This window comes from Bison bison, unplaced genomic scaffold, assembly GCF_000754665.1.
Source record: "Bison bison bison isolate TAMUID 2011002044 unplaced genomic scaffold, Bison_UMD1.0 scf7180017864452, whole genome shotgun sequence".
Classification (NCBI taxonomy): Eukaryota; Metazoa; Chordata; class Mammalia; order Artiodactyla; family Bovidae; genus Bison; species Bison bison.
The window spans coordinates 1,213,944-1,222,008 of record NW_011495014.1 but is presented as its reverse complement, the minus strand read 5'-3'; the positions used below and the strand labels follow the sequence as shown (position 1 = coordinate 1,222,008).

Sequence of the window (8,065 nt, the reverse complement as noted above, 5' to 3'; positions counted from 1 at the left end):
CTATCCTGTGTGCCGTGAGCCACTGCAGATCTCCTCATCAGACGGGCTGAGACTATCCTGTGTGCCGTGAGCCACTGCAGATCTGCTCATCAGACGGGCTGAGACTATCCTGTGTGCCGTGAGCCACTGCAGATCTGCTCATCAGACGGGCTGAGACTGTCCTGTGTGCCGTGCACTTGGAGGAAGGAGAACACAGCAGGGTTGGTCCAACAGGTGGGAGGATACACTGCTCAGTCAGGTAGCCCATCACTGTGGAAAAATAATAGCAATTCTGTACAATCAGAAATCAACATCTAAGAACTAATGGGTACAGAAAAAATTTCATTTTTTTATTAATGTTTACCTATTATGGTTTGTAAAATAACCTTGCCATAAATATCTGCAGGAGGAAAAAATTGATAGCTCAAAAAAGTATCCTTTTTTAAAAGTTCATATTCACAAGTGTCTATGAAACCTTTGACTGATTTTAGTGATGGCCTCTTTTAAGATGAAATTGTAGGGAACTATAAAGAGATGCCTTAGGTGACCTGAGACAATGCCTATTTAAAAATCCATTTCTCCAAGGTCATAGCTAACTGATTCTTAAATTTTCTTTGCTGAGGTAACCTTGTCCCACAGGCAATTGTACTTCAATTATTTCTCATTTCACTTGACAATAATAGAATTTCATATAGAAAATGATGGTATAGTTATAAAAAGTGTCTAAAATAGGTAATCATAACAATGTTTTTATTTAAAATTATAAAAAGCAAAGATAAATGCTCAGAATATTTCTTTATACACTAACTTTTTGTGGTAAATAACATGCTAAGTTTATAAAAATGATTGCAGCCTTCCTGGAGTATGACTCAGAAAAAGAAGGACCACAGCACCACACTGGCAAGAGGTAACTTGAACCATAATTTTACCTTTCCCACCATCACCTCTATGATGTGGGCCGGTAACTTAATCTCTCTAAACAAACTGTTCCCTGGCACCTGAAGTGAAGAGTTATTTCGAAATGCCTTTTAAATACTGATTGAGTTTGACAGCGAAGCACAACTGTGAGCGGAGGGCAAGGTGACAGCTCTGAACTAATTCTCTACGAGATAATTTGCCGAAAGTAAATTCAACACAGTGCACATTCACCACATTCCTTTCTTCTTTTCAGTATTTACAAAGTTTACAGCAGTGTGTACTGAATGTGCTGGTTTTCGCCACTTTTGAAGATTCCTGTAAGGATTTAGCTGAGAGTTTTCCAATCGCTAACAGCATTTGAAAGAACACCCCGTTTGTCTTTGTCTTGGCCCCCACCCACCATTGTACAGAGGGAGTATCCCGTGATAAGGGGCGATGGAGAGGTGATAGTCCACAGCCACAAAGGATGGCAACAGAGATGTGACGGTATCACAAGGATTCTCCTAGTTGAAGACAAATGTTAGATTCAGTATTTAAATATATTAGGTTGATTAACTGTTTTTGAGAACTGTTTCATGGAATTAGCCTGTTGACATGGTCCTTCCCCTTAGGGATGTAGGGATGTATGATGTATTTATTCATTCATTTCCTCATCTGTGCCAGTCTTAGTTATGGCATTGTGACATCTTTAGTTGCAGCATTCAAACTCTTTTTTGTGGCATGTGGGATCTAGTTTCCTGACCAGGGATCAAACCCAGGCCCTCTGCATTGGGAGCACGGAGTCCACCACTGGGCCGCCAGGGAAGTCCCCCTCTTAGAGATCTTATAGTTCAATGGAGGTAAAACATCTAAAACTAAAACAGAAAGTAAATAAATAATACAGTTACAAATTGGGGAAAGCATTATGGACAACAAAAGGGATGCTAAGGCAGTGGAGAGTGAGAAACTGCTTCATGGAGTGGTCACAGAGGGTGTAAGAGTCAAGAGAGCGGTTCCCCTCCCTCTCCAGGCACACGATAGGACTGCATCGCCTTAGTCTGCCCGCGGTTCCATGGACCATGGGATCTGGTCTGGCTCATCAGTTGTGCACAGAAATATGTGTCACTTCCATATCGGAGCATCTAAGTGTTGCTTCTGTAGACCCCTTTCCCTGAGGCAGTCTAATAAGTGTTGTGTTCCAAGATGTGGTTGCTCCCTTAGCCTGGATCTTGTGTGACTTCAAGGAACAGAGTTCCTTCAACCAACTCACACTGGCCGTGTAGCATGTAGCGTGAGGAAACAACTGACTGTATTGTCTTAAGCCACTGAGATGTGGAAGCCGTTTTTTAGCATAGCTTAAGGAAAACAATCCTGCCTATTACAAACGGCATCTCTGAAGAGCCAGAGGGATGATTTACAGATGCTTTAAGACAGAAGGCCTTGAACTTGGCTAGTTCACAGAATTAAATGAAAGCCAGTATGGCTGGATTAGAGTAAATCAGGAAAAAATAGCAAATAATCTTTAGTTTCTACTCTATCAACTCTTGCCTGTTCTGGTTCTAAGGCTGTTCTTGTATTTATATTCCTGGCAAGGCTTTAAGATAGATCAAGTAGCTTGAGTCTAAATGCTTTTGATTTGCTTACACAAATCAAACTCTCATACTTTATCTCTCGCTTCTGGATTATGATCATTTTTATCAAGAACTTGGCATGTGGGTGATTGATATGATAGTACAATCCTAATGCAGTCCCTGAAGCTGAGGGCCTCTACCCTTTCAGTCAGTGCTGAGATGCACTTGGGTGTGTAGGCCATTCAAAACTGAGCTGTGACTTGGGATGGGCAGCCCACAGCACTGTGCATTTGAATAATGTGTAATATCGTACAGTTTTTAAGGTCTCAGTTTTAATATCCATTTCTAATATTCCAGCAACAGAATCTAGGGAAAAGCCCACATTTTCAGGTGCCTCGTCATAGCCCATTTAATGTATATGTAGGAGAGATTGTCTTTTGCACTGAAGAGCTTGTTTGAAACCAAAACGAGAACCCCTTAGCAAAAAGCAAATTGCATGAGATGCAGTTTATCTTCCTTGGAAGAAAAGACGAGCTGAGTCAACCCTCCTGGGGTTTGACAACTAAGGTATTTCTTTATCCTTGACACTGCTCAGATAGAGCCACTGACATTATAACTGCCTTTATTGAAGTTTGGTTGATTTAGAGGAAGTACATCCATCTTATATTACAGTCATTCTTGTACAGTCCTTACAGTCTTAAGGATTTTTTATTGAGGTGAATGAAATCCTGCTTAAGAAAAAATCAGAGGAGGGAAGGGAAATGGATCTAGAATAAAAACAGGGTCCTAATATAGTCCAATCTCAGTGCCGATTGCTTTCATATATAGTATTACTATCCCCATACCGTGGAGGAAGTAACCTAGAAAGGTTGTGATCACCCAGCCAGTGACTGGCAGACCAAAGAAGGGACAGTCTTCTCCCTCCCAAGGCCCTTCTATTTATCTCTGCCACTAGAGAGGAAAAGTCTAGAATGCAAAAGTCTCCCTATACCATCACCATGGTTAAATATAAAATGGCCATGTCCTGCATTTCTGTAATCTCCAGAGTTGTCCTCTAAAAGATAAATACAGATCACTCTCAACTTATTACATATCTGGAAGAGCCTTGGTTTATTTCTTATGTTTACATATCTAAACAGAGCTGGTTGTAATAAGCTGTGCTCCGCTAATTGTACATCTTCCCTTTGTTTCACCTTATCCTGTATAATTAGTGCCGTCTTGAAAATAGAAGTTTTCCATGACATTAAAATTCTTACACAGCACACCCTCTAATTATTTCATATCTTCACATTAGGGACTAAGATACTTGTGGTGGAGGGGGTAATTCTGTTTGTTATTTAATTAGTTATAGAGGAGTTCAGGAAAAAGAGATTATTAAAATAATTTCTTCTTGACTCTGAGATTTTTTCTCATTGCTTACTCTCTCCTGACTTCAAACCTCATCATTTTTGGTACCAGAGTCAGTTATGCCTGTTAGGATCTCCTTCTATTAAAAAGTTACCTCTTCTTCAAGATCTACCCAAAATCCCCTTCTTTGCAGGTCTTTCCAGATATCCATCATTAAAATTAAGCTTTGTCTTCCATACTCTAGGATACTAATCCTATAGAATCTCTCTGTTTTGTATTATAGGGATAGAAATAGGGCAGAGGTGGCTGGTAACTTACTCAAATATATTTCCTCTCTTTTTCTTGGGCATATAACTCAGCAGTATGTCCTTGCCTGCCTTAGAGTCGGGTGTGATCAGATGATGAATTTCTCACAATGGAAAACAAATGAACTGACATGTTTCCTTTTGGGGCCAGAATTTTTGTCCTCCCCTGTTGACATCTGCATGAGAAAAGTCTGATGCCCTCAAGGATGGAGCGAGTCAGAGCTCCTAGATCACTAGGTAGAAAGCTGTCTGGCCAAACAGGAATAGCGTCACTAGGTTGAACGAGAAATAACCCCCTATTGTGTTAAGGCTGGAAATTTAGAGTTTGTTATAGCAGCTGGTGTGGACATACCTAATACAGTGTGTGCACGTTTGTGCATATCTTTGTGATTCCCTCTATTTCAGAAGCCCCAAATGACGGGAACAACAACAACCAAAAAATCACCCCTTACTGGGAGTCTTATTTGGAAATGAAGCAGATGGTCATCAAAATGAAGAATGGAGGGTCTCTAAATCATATCTAGTATTGGGAATGCCATTTTCTCATTGGCAAGCAACCAACTAGAATTTTGAAAATAATCTCATAGGCAACTAACTTAGGGTAGAGAATGAAAGGGATACCCAGTTAGTTTCCATATTAAAATGTGTCCTAGTTCATTACTCATTCAAATATTCGTCATTCTTTCAATCAGCAAGTAGATACTGGACATATTCTACATGCCAGGCAGTCCGATAACAGTACTGATCAATCACAGATCTAGTCCCAGCTCACTCCAAATATATACTCCACCTATCCAGCAAGTCATCAGACTACCAAAGGTACATTCAGCTTCTCACCCAGGTTTTCAGGTTCTTCATCTATAAAAGTAAAGAATAATATTATCTACTTCACAATTGGGTTGTATTTTTAATGAGATAATGATCTAAATATAATGATTATAAAATTTTTAGCACTGTGCTTCACACTTGGAACTTGATCAGCACTCAGTAAATCCTAGCTATTATTATTCTTATTAATTTAAATTAATTTCATAAGATTGTACAACAACAACAAAAAATCTGCCTGAAAGAGACTACGTGGAATATAATTTCCCCTTTGTAGTGACTTCTGATATGAGAGTTGAGGGATTGGGAATAATGTCCCACATTAAAACAAACAAACAAACAGTATATGCAAAGGACCAGTGATATGAGGAAGCATTTTTTGGGAACTGACAAAGTAAGAATAGAGGAGTAGAGAGATCAAGGAGGAAAATGAGGCAGGATGAGACCATGCAGAGCCTTGGGACCGCCATGTAGCCATGCTAAGAATTTGGCCTTCTTCCTAGTGCAAGAGAAAGTCACTGAATGGTCTCAAACATGTAGTGGCAACGAATATGATCATCTTTGTTTTTTTTTTAGAAAAATCACTATGGCTGGAATGCATAGGCAAACCACTTGAAAAGTTACCATAGGAGAGTCAAGATAAGAAATACCTGTAAGTTTGGATATGGTGGTGGTAGTGGAGATGGAGAGAAGTCATAAAATATGAGAAATGTCTGAAGTGACATTGGCAGGACACGGTGATGATTAAGTACAGAAATGAAAGGAAGAGAGCTGTTAACAATGGCTCCTGTTGTTTCGGGTATCTACAAGCACATTTCATAGAAATAGGGAACCCTAAAAGAGAGTGAGCGTTGCTAGGGTATGAATTTACCTTTGTCCATGCTGCATTCAGGTGCCGCCCAGATAGCCAAGAAAATAGGTCAAATACACAGTTGGATGGAGAAGGCAATGGCACCCCACTCCAGTGTTCTTGCCTGGAGAATCCCATGGATGGGAGAGCCTGGTAGGCTGCCATCTATGGGATCGCACAGAGTCGGACACGACTGAGTGACTTCACTTTTCACTTTCATGCATTGGAGAAGGAAATGGCAATCCACTCCAGTGTTCTTGCCTGGAGAATTCCAGGGACGGGGGAGCCTGGTGGGCTGCCATCTATGGGGTTGCATAGAGTCAGACACGACTGAAGTGACTTAGCAGCAGTAGCAGCAACACAGTTGGATATATTGGTCTGGAGCTCCATGGATACATCTGAGCTAGAGTGTGAATATAAAAGTTATTGGAATAAATATAGATAGCAACTGAGACCACGCTGAAACTCCAATACTTTGGCCACCTGATGCCAAGAGCTGACTCATTTGAAAAGACCCTGATGAGGGGAGGGATTGGGGGCAGGAGGAGAAGGGGATAACAGAGGATGAGATGTTTGGATGACATCACCAACTCAATGGACATGGGTTTGGGTGGACTCTGGGAGTTGGTGATGGACAGGGAGGCCTTGTGTGCTGTGGTTCATGGGGTCACAAAGAGTCAGACATGACTGAGTGACTGAACTGAACTGAACTGAGACCAAGGAGTAGAGAACTTGCTTAAAGAATGGGCAAAACTTAAACTGAGAATAAAAGAGGGCCTGGGACCTAGCCTGAAGGAACTAGTTATCAAATTAAGCAGAGATGTGTATGTATTAGAAAAGCATTATTAGGTATTGGCTTAAGTGATTGTGGAAGCTTTCTAAGTCCAAAAATCTGATAGAGGAGGCCAGCAGGATAGAAACTCAAGAAAGACTTGCAGTTTGAGTCTGAAAAATCAGGAAAACCAGGATCAGTCAACAGTGCAGATGAAGTCCAAAAGCAGTGCTGGAGAATTCCCTCTGGCTTCAGGAAGATCAGCCTTTTATTCTGTTCAGGACTTCCATCAAATTGAATGAACCTCTCCCCCACCCCCACCTACCAACACCCCTGTTATGGCCAACATTCTGTTTTACTCAAAGTCCACTGATTTAAATGTAAATCACATCCAAATGCCCTCATGGGAACATCCAGAATAATGTTTCACCAAGTATCTGGCACCACAGTCCAGCCAAGTTGAACCATAAAATTAATCATCATAGGGATATACAAAGACAAGCAGAAATAGTGATTGATTCCCAGGCTTTATACTAGTTGCTGGGAATACAATCTACATCATGGTTTAGAGTCTGAGCCCAGGGGCCAGACAGCTGAGTTTGAAACCTAACTTTGCCTTTTACTTACCCTGAGACCTTAGGCAAATCACTCAATGCCTGATCTTTAAAATGGGCACAGAATAACCCACCTGTGTTGATTGTAAAAACTAGATCAGGTAATAAACATAAAGGCATTAAAAAACTGATTGAACATGGTGAGAGCTAGATAAACATTTGCTCTTATGTTTAAGGCAGACCTGGTCTTTTCCCCACAAAGTGACAGAAAGCATCATGAGCAGACAACAGTGTCAAGGAAGGCGATAGAAATACATGACCTCATCTTAGATGAGGGCCTGATCTACAGCGGGAAGAGGCAGCAGGCCCCCTGCAGTGCTTTGGGGAAATCTGGAACTTAACCATCCTTTCTCCTCCCTGTGAAGATACCAGGCATTTGAATGGCATGTGAACTTGTGAAATAAGCATCCCCTTCACTCTTTGGACCATCCCCATGGAAAAGAAATGCAAAAAATGTTGACCATCCCCATGGAAAAGAAATGCAAAAAAGCAAAATGGCTGTCTGAAGAAGCCTTACAAATAGCTGTGAAAAAAAGAGAAGCAAAAAGCAAAGTAGAAAAAGAAAGATATAAGCATCTGAATGCAGAGTTCCAAAGTATAGCAAGGAGAGATAAGAAAGCCTTCCTCAGCGATGAATGCAAAGAAATAGAGGAAAACTACAGAATGGGAAACACTAGAGATCTCTTCAAGAAAATTAGAGATACCAAGGGAACATTTCATGCAAAGATGGGCTTAATAAAGGACAGAAATGGTATGGACCTAACAGAAGTAGAAGATATTAAGAAGAGGTGGCAAGAATACACAGAAGAACTATACAAAAAAGATCTTCACGACCCAGATAATCACAATGGTGTGATCACTCACCTAGAGCTAGACATCCTGGAATGTGAAGTCAAGTGGGCCTT

General features: G+C 40.8%; 1 protein-coding gene across 4 annotated transcripts in view; it reads left to right on the top strand.

Moving 5' to 3' along the window:
• Positions 1-6: 6 nt before the first annotated feature.
• The window catches only part of B3GALT1 (UDP-Gal:betaGlcNAc beta 1,3-galactosyltransferase, polypeptide 1), a 53,918-nt gene continuing 45,859 nt past the window's right edge, over positions 7-8,065 (top strand). The window contains exons 1-2 of one of the 4 annotated variants that reach the window (XM_010858935.1): positions 7-213; positions 832-886. The gene's annotated coding sequence lies outside the window, so the exon portion shown is untranslated. Of the gene's footprint in view, positions 239-831; positions 887-8,065 lie in introns of all 4 variants that reach the window. The other 3 variants (XM_010858937.1, XM_010858934.1, XM_010858936.1) reach the window with 3 other exon arrangements.